Here is a 13,897-nt window from a genome sequence, read left to right on the forward strand (position 1 = left end):
AAAGAAATAATTTGATTATCTCAAAAACTTTCCCAGATACACCATAAGAAACAAGCTAATGGAGAAGACCAGCATGCCAAACTTTGTCAAAAGCTTTATAAATGTCAAGAGCAATAGCTCTAGACATTTCAGTCACAGCAGTTAGGGGTTGTCCATAAAGTACAAAGGCTTTTATTTCAAACCTCCCCCCTCCCATCGCATTTTGCTTTACGCTTTTTTGAGTACCTTCTACCTTCCTAAAAGTACCTACGCTTTTAACATGACCATCCAACATTTTATGATTTACTTTTTTTAATTTAGTGTTCACTTTTTTTTATAATTGACTCACTGCTCTCCCACTCATATACGCCATTTGCAGACCCCCTCTTCCCCTCTGAACATGCGTAATTTATGGACAATCCCTTAGCAAGTCAACAGTAAAGCAAGAAAACCGTATTGATTATCCGACAGTAAAGTAATTGGACTCAAGATAGGGTGTTAAAAATTTGTTGATCAAAGACTCAAAGATCTGGCTAATAATATATAGAAGACTGATAGGACGATGGTTGGATGGATCAGAATGTTCTTCAGAGTTTTGAGAAATTGGAACCCCAGATGCCATTTTATAGCAGGTAGGAAAACAAGAATCAGTCAAGCAATTATTAAATAGTTTAAAGACAATTGAAGAGAGTTCTGGAGAACAACTTTGTAAGACTATGACAGCAATGTTGCCTGAACCACAAGCAGTAGAAGAGTTTAATCGAGATATGAGTTTAGCAACGGAAGCTGGAATAATTTAAATGTCTAATAATGGGTTAACTTGTTTAATTGAAATGAAAGAAAGAGTGTAGACATAATATTCAAGAGTTGAATAAAAAGAAAAGTTTTATGCAAATAGTTCTGTCTTACCCTTGGGAGTGGTAATAAAATCAGTCCCATGAATTTCCATGAGAAAATGTTAGACCTACCTTTGTTAATGATGCTGTTGAAGATTTTCCAAAAGTCTCTTGAGTCTAACTTCTGAAATAAAGATTTAGTGAAATGAGAATAATGGAGCTAAACATCAGACAGCATCTTTTTACATCAACTTTTTTGTAATATTAAATAGTCGTTTGTTCTCAAGAGAGTTGTCCTTTTAAAAAAGTTGAAAAAATGATTACAATTAGATAGCAGTTGCACAAAAAGGTGAAAACCATAGAGTAAAATGAGATTTGACTTGGTAATAATTAGAAAGAAAAAAGCTTATTTCCTGCCTGGATCCAGGAGGTTATGTAGAAGACGCATTTATTAGCGGAGAGAGAAAAATATCAGCACAAGGATCGTCACAAAGAAATTCACTGAAAGAATCCCAGTCAGCTTTAGGGTAGTAGTAAGTAGTGCGATGATAGGTTGAGTCTAAAGAAGAAGTACAAGATGAAAGATTTATATAGATTATTGAATGGCCGGAGCCACCTAAATGAAAAAAAGGAGAGACGAGGGTTAGGGACAAGACAAAAATCAAGAAGTGAAGGTAAGTGATAATGATTTTCTGAAAAAAGAGTCACAAACTTAACTATCTGAGTAAGTGATAAAGAAATGCAGAGGTTATAAGCTTTAGTTCCAGAAGAGTCATTGTTGTTTGAGCCGAGCCATTCAGTGTGATGAGCAAAAAAATTAAAAATAATAACAATATTGGAAAAGGGGTTAAGAGAAAGAGCATGGTCAACTCGATCAGAAATTTCATCTAAGAAAAAAAGTGATTAAAAACAAAGAGAAAGGTTACAGAGTAAAGAGGTGCTAAGCTGAAGCACACAAAATAATGGTCAAAGGATTCTAACCTAAGTTCTCAACAAATAGGTGAATTAATACGTAAGTTTACCCTTAAGCGAAGCATGAGACTATTATAGTCTTTGTGAATCAAAGGATAGTACTATCCTTTTATTCGCAAAGACTATAATAGTCTCATATCGGGTGATGCGGAAGTTATCGGACAAATCCTATTTTCATTATTTGAACATAATAATTAGTTTTGTGTGGTTTTATGCGTACGCATAAACGTTCTATAAAATATAAACTTTATTATTTGAAACACATTTATTTAAAATGAGGTTAAATGCAGCTGAACGAGAATCTTTTCGAAAGCGACTAAAAATGTTTTTTGTAAATAAACCTAATATATAAATAAAAAAAAATCGTAAATCATTTTGAAAAGGAAGGATTTGCTCGAAATACAATATATGATAACCTAAAAAGACTTGAAACTGTTCAATCGTTTTCTGATAGAAAGCACCCTGGACGTCCGACATCCTGGACTAGAGAAAAGAAAGCTGAATTAACGAGACTTGTCAATAATCGAAAAGGGGTCAGTCAGAGAAAAATAGGTATTAAATTCGGTGTAAATCAATCGACAATTGGTCGTCAGTTAAAAAAAATGAATTTTAAATATGAAAACGTGAAAAGACTCCAAAATACACTATAGAACAACAAATAAAGGCATAGAAAAGAAGCAGGAAACTAGTTAACCAACTCTATAACACAAAATCGCTTCTAGTCATCAATGACGAAAAATACTTTTGTTTTGCAGGGGACAACATGCCTGAAAATTCTGGATACAACACAAACAACAAAAAGACATGCCCAGAAAGTGTTCGTTTTATAGGAAAAGAGAAATTTCCAAAAAAATTATTAATGTGGATAGCCATATCTGACCATGTCCGATCCATGGTTTCGCACTTCCAAGGCTGTAGCGATCAATTCATCAATCTATTTTAATGAATGTTTAGAAAAACGACTTCTTCCATTTATTCAAAAGTGTCATGGAGACTTTAACTATTTATTTTGGCCAGATTTAGCCAGTTCTTATTATTCTAAAGATTCTCTAAATTGGATGGACCAATATGTCTATTACGTTGATAAAGAATCCAATCCCCCAAATGTGCCTCAAGCACAACCAATTGAAAATTTTTGGTGACATTTGGCACAGAAGGTTTACGAGGGAGATTGGCAAGCTTCAACAGAGCAAGTTTTGATTGATCGCATTAAACTAAAACTACAAGTAATTGATTTAAACTTTTTACAATCGCATATGTAAGGCGTCAGAGCAAAATTGAGATCAATTGCAGATGGTGGTGTTTTTTCATATAAAAAATAATATATTTTTATTAAATGATAAATGCTTTATTTAAAAAAAATATAATAGTAGTTTCTGTTTTTATAAAAAAGAAACTACTATTATATTTATTTTTAAATAATTATAATATATATTTTTAAATAAATATAATAAATATTATATTTTCACAAGTGTGAAACTACTATTATATTTTTTAAAAAAAAATATAATAGTAGTTTCACACTTGTGAAAGATATTTTGAAACAGTTAGGTTACTTTGGGCATGAATAAAGTTTAAAGAGAACTTGAATCATTCATAGATAGAGCACAGCATCTCAAGCAATTGAGATTTTAAGCCGAAGTTTGTTTCTCCTTGTCTTTGTTTTAAAAAAGAAAAGCCTACAAGGCAGCAAGGCATGTAGCAGATAGTGCCAGGTTATATGATACCAGTAGCAGGGTGATTGTGATGATCCTGAACATGACCTGACCTGGAGTAGTTAAAAGAAGTTACTTCCTATAAGTAGTACACTGAAACATTAATGAAAATTTTTTTTAAATTCATTTGCAAAAACATTACATTTAACAGAATACTAGAGATTAAAGTGAGCGTAGGTTTTTTAGTTGCAGTCACTAGTTGGTTACGGAGCTCACACTGCATCAAAAGTTTAAACAAAATACAAACATTCATAAAGTAACTTGCGGTTGAGTGAACATTGCGCTAGAAGTTCAAACAGAACACAACCACACATATAGCAATTTACGGGTAAACCAACACCGCGCCAGAATTTTAGACAAAGCACAAATATACATATAGTACCTTACGGGTGAATAAACGCCGCGTCGTATATATTATAAAATGGTCATTACGCGACAAAAAAAATCAACGTATAACATTAATTATTTAAAAAAATCCTTAAAAAGAAAATGCCGCTCTGCAAAGCTGGGTATGTTTAATACTGATGGAAATTTTTTTTTAAGCAAAACAGAACTTATCATATTAAAATAAGTTATGCGTAGCTGGAACATAATTGTTCAACAAAACTATACAGTAATAAAAACAACATCAACAAAATAATATTTATAAAAATCTGTAGTGAGCGTAAAATACGTACTTGTACTGGAAAACTCGAACGGCAGTAAAAGAACCGGTAACAATTTTTTCAAAATTGTTAAAGCATCCAAGGTATTTAGTTACTTAGTCTTTAAGGAATAACATAACTTTTGAATAATCATCAATTTCAGAACAATATCAACTTTTAATTAAAATTTGCTATTGTCAAAAGATTCTTGAGTAAGATCAGGGACGGCGCAAGCGCCATGCAAAGTATGCATAGGGCGCCAGAATTGCTGGGGCGCCGCAATGGCATAGCCAACGTTTTTTTTTCTTTCTTGTTTTTTTAAATCATAAAAAAAATAAACTTGAATATATTTTTTGGCGTCCATAATGTGTATAAGTACTAAGTTGTTTATATATTAGGGGCGCCAAATTTTATATGTTACACAACTGATTTTGTACATTTTTGTTCAGCACTTAAATAAAAAAATAGTTAGATCAAAGCGTTGTAGTGAGTTAATTGTTAAGAGAATAAGTTTGTAAGTTAATTGTTTATTCAAATCATTTTTTTTTTTGCATGTAAAATATTTATTGTAATCGTAAATATACATTTAGGGACGCCATAGTTTATTTTTTAAACTATTGGTTTTGTATGCATTTGCTCTGCACTTTAATGAAATCTTTGGGTTTTTTTTTTTAATTGAAAACACAAATCAGATATGGAAAGTGAAGTCAAAAAACAAGTAAAGACATTGAATAAATTGGTCCATAAGACATGTGCCAGAAAAAATCTGCGCGTGTTCTGATGTGGTGTTTACGGAAACCGTGCATCATTTTAAATAGCTAATTGTTTTAAAATGTCATGTATTTGTGTTGTTCAAAATTTAAACAACTCTGTTATCAAAACAATTAGTTTTAATTGAAATGTCATCAAGTCAAGATAAGAAGAGAGAAAAATTTTTGCATTTTCTCGTTGAAAGTCCTGGTGTATCAAACAAAACAATTTCTAAAGAGTTGCAGATCGTTTTGAGAACAGTGCATAGCGTTGTGAAACAGTTTAAGGACACTGGTACAATCAAAAGGAAATCAGAAAGTGGAAGAAAAAAATGTTTTGTTAGACGAGATCTTGGTAAAAAAGTGAAAGATGCCTTAGATAGAAAACCGGATATTTGTGTTCGAACTTTAGCGAATAAATTTAAGACAAGTTCTTCCACTATAGAGTAAAGATAAATTGTGGCTTTAAATCTTATAAAAAAAAAATAAAGAAAATGTTGCAATTTGTTTTTCACAGCTGCTCTATAAAAAATTATGTGCCAAAAAATCTTGTTTGATTATTGACGATGAAACTTATTGTGCTGCATATTTCCAATCTCTTCCAGGACACTCAGCAATTATTCAGCAATTAATCTCAAGAAACTGAATTCCAGTTATAATTGCATGGGAATGCAAAAAAGGGACTTGCTAAAAAGTTCTTAGTTTGGCAAGCAATTTGTGAATGTGGTGAAAAAAGCTCTTGTTTTGTGACTACGGGAACAATTAACACCAAAATATAAATAAAAGAATGCCTCAAGAAACGTCTTTTGCCGTTTTTAAGAACACACACGGGTAATCTGTTATTTTGGCTTGATTTAGCATCGTGTCACTACTATGGGACAACTTTAAATTGGCTTAGAGAGCATAAAGTAGATTTCGTTGAAAAACACTGCAACTCATCAAATTGTCCTAAACTACGTTTTATCGAAAGATATTGGGCTCTTCAAGCCAAAAACATTAAAGATATTGGGCTCTTCAAGCCAAAAACATTATAGACTTGAAAAATTAATAGATTAGAGCCACGAAAAAAGTCCTGCCGAAGACTGTGCAAAAGCTGATGTCGAGTGTAAAACGCAAAAAGCGTGCGTTCTCACGTACAAAACTTCACAAACTTGCTTATGTGAAGTTTAAGAATATTAATATAAGTACTTTCAAAATATATATAACATTCAATATCGAAATACAATAGTTAATCAAATACCCTTTAAAATGTCCGCGCAGATTTTTTCTGGTACATGTATTAAAAAAATCAGTATTAATTGCAGGTAAGATTTGATATAGGAGTGCATTTATTACTATCAAGTGAGTTAATAACCACAAAATAATAATAATTTAAAGAGCTAATAGATTACCGTTATTTATGCCTTAAAAACTATTGCGCTCTATTTTTATAATATATACTTTTATAGGTTGGATGTTGGGTTTATATTTAATCATTTTTATAAATCATTACAAACCAAAACTATAACAACTTGCACTCTAGGAGCAGAAGACGTCATGAGAAAATTTACAGTCTCAAGATTTAAAAGGCATTCCTGATGAAGCAGCTGGAGCTGAATCTTTTTCTGTATAAGAGAAAATCATTTACAAGTCAAGTTTACTATTTTTATTTAAGGTTTAGCCTTTCCTTGAAAAAAAAATTGTAATATACAGTACAAAGTCTTGTTTTAAAACAAAAACTTTTGCATTAAATCCTCTCTTTTTATTGTGCGATTCCTTGGTACTCAAGGACGATTCCTTGGTACTCAAGGATGAGCTTTTTGTGGAACAAGTGCAATAGTTTACAAAGAGAACAATGGAAACATTTAAAAAATTTTTAAAGACATTTAAAAATTTGACACTGTTCTTTTAAACATCTTCATCTCGTAACTGCTAAAGAAACTCATTACAATATTGGACGAAAAAATCAAAATAAGTTTATTAGTCTTTGTTCTTGTAAAGTTACTGAGTTTAACTTGTGTGACCTGCAGTAAGCTTTGTGTTATTCTATAATTCTTGACTGCACTGCTAAGGTAAGTTGTTAAGAATAATTATACTTGTTGTTCTGTTTGTTTATGCAGTTCCGAAGTAAACGTGAGGGAACATTTTCTTAGATTTTTTCACGTCTTAGATACATCTGGGTGCGGGTTGATAACTTGCTTGTTAGACAAGGTTTCAAAAAAAGAAATATCCTGACTAAATATGCGTGGCAATGTTTATGATAATAGATCAGACATGAAGGGAAAGAATGTGGACAAACATACAAGAACCCTTGACAAAAATCCACGAGCATTACTTGTTCCTATACTAAGCATATTAATCATGTAAAAAATTTGATTCTAAAACCTCTCAGTGAAATCTGTTGGGAGAGCAGGATAGACGCTTTTGAACTTTTGCGATACAATATTGTTTGAGCAGCAGTGACGTAATGGTAGCGCACTTGCCTTAGAAACAAAGGATCAGTGGTTCAAACCCCACTTCTGCGCAAGTTTTGAGATATTGGTTAGGATGGAGGCAAGGACTTCCTGTTAAATGCTTATCCAGGGTGCTATGTGATAAGACCGTTTGGACTTCCTGGGGCACCTAAATTAAATTTAAAAAAAGTTTTGATGTGGTTTATGACGCCTTCTATGAATCCACGTTAGATTTCAAAATTGATGCTTTTGAAAAATATATCGCTATGGGAATGGCTAAAAAAAACTACAGATTTCAAATTCCTCTGCTGTTTGTTCACTTGGTATAATGTCTCGTTCAAGTTTAATTTACTAAGTAAAACACTTCAGATGAAAACTGTTAATCTGCTGAGCGTTTCAAAACTAATTGAAAGTGTCAAGACTTTTTTGGAAAACATGAGGTAGAAAAATGGACTATATAGTGTTATTACAGATGAAATAGAACTGGAGGAAAACTGACCATCATCCAAAGTTTACTAAAGGAGTTAACTAATGAACCTCTAAAGTCGGTAAAAGAGTCTTTCAAAGTAAATTATTTTATACGCTGCAATTAATTCTTTGTCCAGAAAGATTTGAACAGATGGAAAATCAAAGCAAACATTTTGAATTTTTTTATAACATGAAAAAAATTAAAAAGCATGAAACAGATGCATTTGAAAAAAAGTGCAAAAACCTGCATTCTGTTTTGACAGCTAACGGAAAGAGTGACAAATGAGTGACAATGATGAGTTTTTCTAAATTAAATATTATCAAAAATTACGTTTTATTGACCCTTTTTCAGGACCGCCTTTGTGGATGGCTACATCAGCAATTAAACACCAGAATCTGAGTACAATTTCAACCACTTCATTTTTGAAACACTTTGCAAAACTTAAGACAAGAAAAGTTTGTTACTTAATGATTAGTTTTATTTTTTGTCAATAAAAACTGTACAATAAACTGTACGATAAACTGTACGATAAACTGTACGATAAACTGTACGATAAACTGTACGATAAACTGTACGATAAACTGTACAATATATCTCTATAGTCTTTATATGTCTATATATCTCTATAGCTTATATTAGTGATTATATAAATGATATATAATTTAACCTTTTAATTTATGTTATTTATTATACATTTACATAACTATCATTTTTTATCATTTGAAATTTATTTATTATTTGTACATTTATTTCTATTTATTCTTTCCTTTGTGCTTGTTTTAACATTTAATTTGTATATTTATTTTTATTTACTCTTTTCCTTGTGATTATTTTAACATTCTTCTCAAGTATATTGTTTCCATATTATATGGGCTAGTTAGTGTTTTTGTTAGTTGTCAACATCCACTTAATTTCTTCAACACTGTCTACTTAACTTTGTATAACCTACCTGTACTGTGTTATATATACTGTTCTTATGCAAATCCATTTTGCCTCGTAACTACTCTCTCATCATATTCTCATCTTATTCATTATATCCTTAACCATTCTTAAGTTGTTTCATTAGCTTCAATAATAAAACACCATAATAAAATTCTGCCTATCAAGTTATGAAAAATAAAACACTCTCCATCTTTTGTTTTAAAACTGTAACAGATAACCACAAAGCCATCTTCTGTGACTGTTGCAGTTCATGGGTTCATTCTAAGTGCAACCAAATAGATTTGCTCACTTATAATCTTCTCACAGAATGGTATTATTTCAACTGTATATCTAAAAACATGCCATTTGGTCTGCTTACTGATAATGAGCTCTTAACAACATTATCATGCAAAAATCCACAAAATGTATTATCAAATTTTCTTTTATCTTCAATTCACTCAAGAAACATACTTAAAGAACTTAATACAATCTCTGGTTCTGCTATAAATTGTAAATTCTATAATTTTATTGACTTTAATAAAGCTATTAAATCTAGTTCAGATCTATATCTTTACCTTAACATTGCATCACTTCCCTATCACATTGATGACCTGTGAAGTCTTATCAGCGCATTAAATATTATACCTATAGCAAGAGAGATTATTGAATCCAACTTATACCTTAATGATACCAATATTACAGACATAACTATTAATGGATTCAATATTGAGCATTCCCCCACTGAGGCCAAAAATGGTGGTGCTCTTTTATATCTATAGTCTAATTAAAATTATGTAGTTCGTCATGACTTAAGGATTTACTTACCAAAATTACTCAAGTCTGTTTTTGTTGAAACCATTAAGCCACACAAAACAAATGTCCAATTTGGTTGTATATATCGTCATCCATCAATGAATCAAAATGATTTCAATAAAACATTTTTAACTCCACTTTTTAAAAAGTTAAGCAAAGAACAAAATTCATCTTTTTAATGGGTGACTTCAATCGAGATCTACTGAGCTATAATGAATCTAATCCTATTTCCAATTACCTTGATACCTTGTGTTCTTACTCATTTAATCCTTCCATAATCCTATCTACTCTTATAACAGCTAAATCTCAAACACTCATTGATAACATCTTTATGAACTTCTACTCTTCTGATCATCTCTCAGGTAACCTAACTATTTCTCTCGGATCACATGGCACAATTTGTCTGTGTTCCTGGCACGTCCAACCAACCAAATAAAGTTAAAATTTCTTGACGATGTCTAAAAAAAGTTTGACTCTAAAAAATTTATTCTAGAAATTTCTAAAATCAGCTTATGATTAAAAAAGATGACAATATTAATGAATTCATAAGTCAATTTTTAAAATCGTTTAATGCAGTTTTAGACCAATGTGGCCCTTATAAAACTTTGACTAAAAATTAAATCAAACTTCAATCTAAACCCTGAATCTCTAAAGGCTTACTTAAATCTATTTCTGTAAAAAACAAGCTCTATAAAAAATTTGCAAGATGTAAAAACATTAATACTAAAAATGAACTTTTCACAAAATTTAAATTCTATAGAAATAAAATTAGCAACTTATTAAAAAGTAGTAAAAAATCATACTACATAACTTATTTTAATAACAACATGAACAACATAAAAAATACATGGAAATGCATAAAAGATATCATAAATATTAAAGCATCATTACATAAAATACCTACTCAGCTAAATCTGAATGAAAGTATCATCACAGACTATGCCACTGTTTCAAATATATTTAAAAACTACTTTGTCTCTATTTGTGAAAAACTACTCAATAAAATCATTCTTTATTGACCCTGTGAGTGAAGATGAGGTATCTAGTCTTATTAGTAATGCTCTTAAAAGTGATAAAAGTTATGGACCGAACAGCATACCTACATTTTTTTTTTAAACATACTTCTCACATAATCTCCAAACTTCTTAGCGTTATGATAAATTATTCTTTTAAAAGTGGCAAATTTCCTGAAGTTTTTAAAGTAGCTAAAGTCATTCCAATTTATAAAAAAGGCATCGTACTAGACTTTTCTAATTATCGACCCATTTCCCATCTTTCCAACCTCAGCAAGTTTCTAGAAAAATTTAAATTTAAACCAACATCAATATGGATTTCGAAGCAAACATTCCACAACCCTCGCACTTATTAAAATTACTGAGAAGATTAGAAGAGCTCTAGATAATAAACACTTTGCATGTGGGGTGTTTATAGATTTGCAAAAAGCTTTTGATACTGTGGATCACTCCATCCTTCTCACAAAATTGGAATACTATGGAATCAGAGGCATCCCACTAAAATGGTTTACTTCATATCTCCAAAACAGAACACAGTTTTTTTCCATTAATGGCACTAAATCTGATTTACAGAATTGCTCAAATGGTGTCCCACAAGGTTCAGTGTTAGGACCACTTCTTTTTCTTCTTTTTATTAATGACTGAAATACTTCTTTTAAATTTGCAACTGCTTACCATTTTGCTGATGATACTAACATGCTACTGGTTGACAAATCACTTAAAAAAATCAACAAATATATTAATCATTATCTTTTAGACCTTGTTCAGTGGCTTCGCTCTAATAAACTTTCTCTTAATTCTAACAAGACAGAGCTGATCATCTTTAAATCCAATTTGACACCAATTAATAAGCATTTAAATTTCAAACTGAGCGGACAAAAAACTTGATTATAATCTCTCTTTTCAAGGCCATCTGAATGACTTAGCAATGAAACTCAGCGGATCTAATGGAATGCTAGCCAAAGTCCGCCATTATGTAAATCTAGAAACTCTGCTAAATATATATCATGCTATTTTTGGGTCCCATCTAAGATATGCATGTCAAGTATGGGGAAAATACCATAGGAAAATCATTTTAAGGTTGTCCCATCTCCAAAATAAAGCTTTGAAAATAATATATTTTCAGTACAATAACTTTAAAGCTAATGTGCTATACCTAATTTCCAATATATTAAAATTAAGCGACCTTGAGATATTCCTTAACCGCTCCGTAGCTTAAACATAGTTGTTCCAAAACACCACTCTGCTAAATATGGAAATAAATCCATTAAATATCAATCTATTAGCTCATGGAACAAACTACCTCCTGATCTAAAATTTCTTAATTCAATCTCTGAATTCAAAATCAAGCTTTTTAATTATTTGTTAAAAAAATGCAATTAAATATTTCTACAAATATTAAATAATATTGGAATTCTTTATTATGTATATAAATATGTGATCCTTCAGTTTTTTATTTATATTTTTACCATTTTGAAATTTTTTTTTATCTGCTATTTTTAAACTTTTTTCATTCTAATATTATTAATATTAGTACCAATATTTTGGCATTCTTTATTTATCTATTTATTTATTTATCTCTTTTCATTCAACCATTCTCTACTTCATACTAAATGTTTGTTGTCACTGTCATTATTCACTAAATATTTGTTGTGCATTATTCACTAAATATTTCTGCTGTGTCCTTTTTAATGAAGTTCTCCTTTTATTATAATTGTTATCATTTTGTTACTATTATTATTATTATTGTTATTATTATTGTTGTTATTATTATCATTATTATTATAATTAGTCTACTTGTTATCAGTTATTATTACTATTTTCATCATTGACAATAAGGTTATGTTGTATATTCTGGTATTTACTTTATATTAGTACTTGTACTATTGTAAATTTCCTTGAAATGTTATAACTATTTCGAAATATATTTGATTTTTTTTTTTTTTTTTGTACGATATACTGTACGATAAACTGTACGATAAACTGTTCGATAAACTGTACGGTAAACTGTACAATAATTATTTTTTAATTTCTTAGATCAAAATGTATTTTATTACGCTTAAAATTTTAAAGTTAGTTTTTATGTACAGTGGATTAGTATTTAATAGGATATTATGTTTTTATTGTATTTTAAGGGTTATAATAAATATGCGCGATTTACTAAGACACATTATATGATAAGTTTATAATAAAAACACACATTTTTTATGTAGGGGGCGCCAAACCTAAATCTTGCATATGCCAAAAAAAATCCTTGAACCGGCCCTGAGTTAGATGAACTGGTTGAATAAATGATATGCGTGTTGGTAAAAAAAATCGTTTAATAGTTTGTTTTTAAGTAGATAGACATATGTTTATCTACTTAAAAAACAAACTGTTGAACGAATTTGTAGTGCATATGCACAACAAGGTCTGCTATTTAATAAACTTTACACAAATAATGTTGTATTTCCAAATATTTCTTATTTATAGCTTTCGATAAGTTTGTTTATATGTGTTAAATTCTTCTAATAAAAGTATTTAGTTTTTCCAGCTGAATCTTTCGCTTGACTTATTAAGCTTTTTTTTAATATATTGAAGTTAGAAGTTTATTAACTTGGTGAAATATTTTCACTTAAAGCTAGGATCGTTTAGGGGACATCCATATAGTACATTCATAATAAACCACTAATTTCGGACCCCCCTTTCTTTGTATGTTCGTGTATGCTTTTAACAACCCCCTCTGCTTCTGCGAAAGCACCTGTATTTATTACAAAATCACCCCATCCATTTTTCACCAACCTAAAGTTTTTCAAAACATTATAAACGTTAAAACACTTAGTAATTCGACATTTCGAAAACGAAATTAAATTTAAGGAGAGATAGCAAACAAGAGATAGTAAAACTACGTGCATACTCAATGTCTTTGACCCCACCCCCTCCTCCTTTTACGCATTTGCACGTTTTTGGATAACCCCCTCCTCTTATACATTCGTACTCGGTGTAGTTAAGGCAGTTTACAAATTATTCGAATTCTTTTATTTGAAGTTAACGTGATTTTATCAGCGTAATATGTCCAAACAAGAGCTTTAGATGTTATAACTTTTTTAGCTTCAGGTTTTTTTTATATTAAAAGAAACTTTTCTTTTTTATATATAATATTCAATACCTTTTTACTACCTCTAATAGTGAATCTAAAGAACACCATTTTGGAGTCTATAGATCACTTTTTCCCATGGCTTTAACATAAATCTAGTTAAAATCTTTTAAAAAAGTACCTTAACCCACTATAGATCCTAGTTCAAATTGGTTCTGACGTATATTAACTATAAATAGTTGTCAAAATTCAATATTACTATCAATTTTTACAAAAAA

The sequence above is a fragment of the Hydra vulgaris genome, chromosome 11 (genome assembly GCF_038396675.1).
Source record: "Hydra vulgaris chromosome 11, alternate assembly HydraT2T_AEP".
NCBI classification, from domain to species: domain Eukaryota; kingdom Metazoa; phylum Cnidaria; class Hydrozoa; order Anthoathecata; family Hydridae; genus Hydra; species Hydra vulgaris.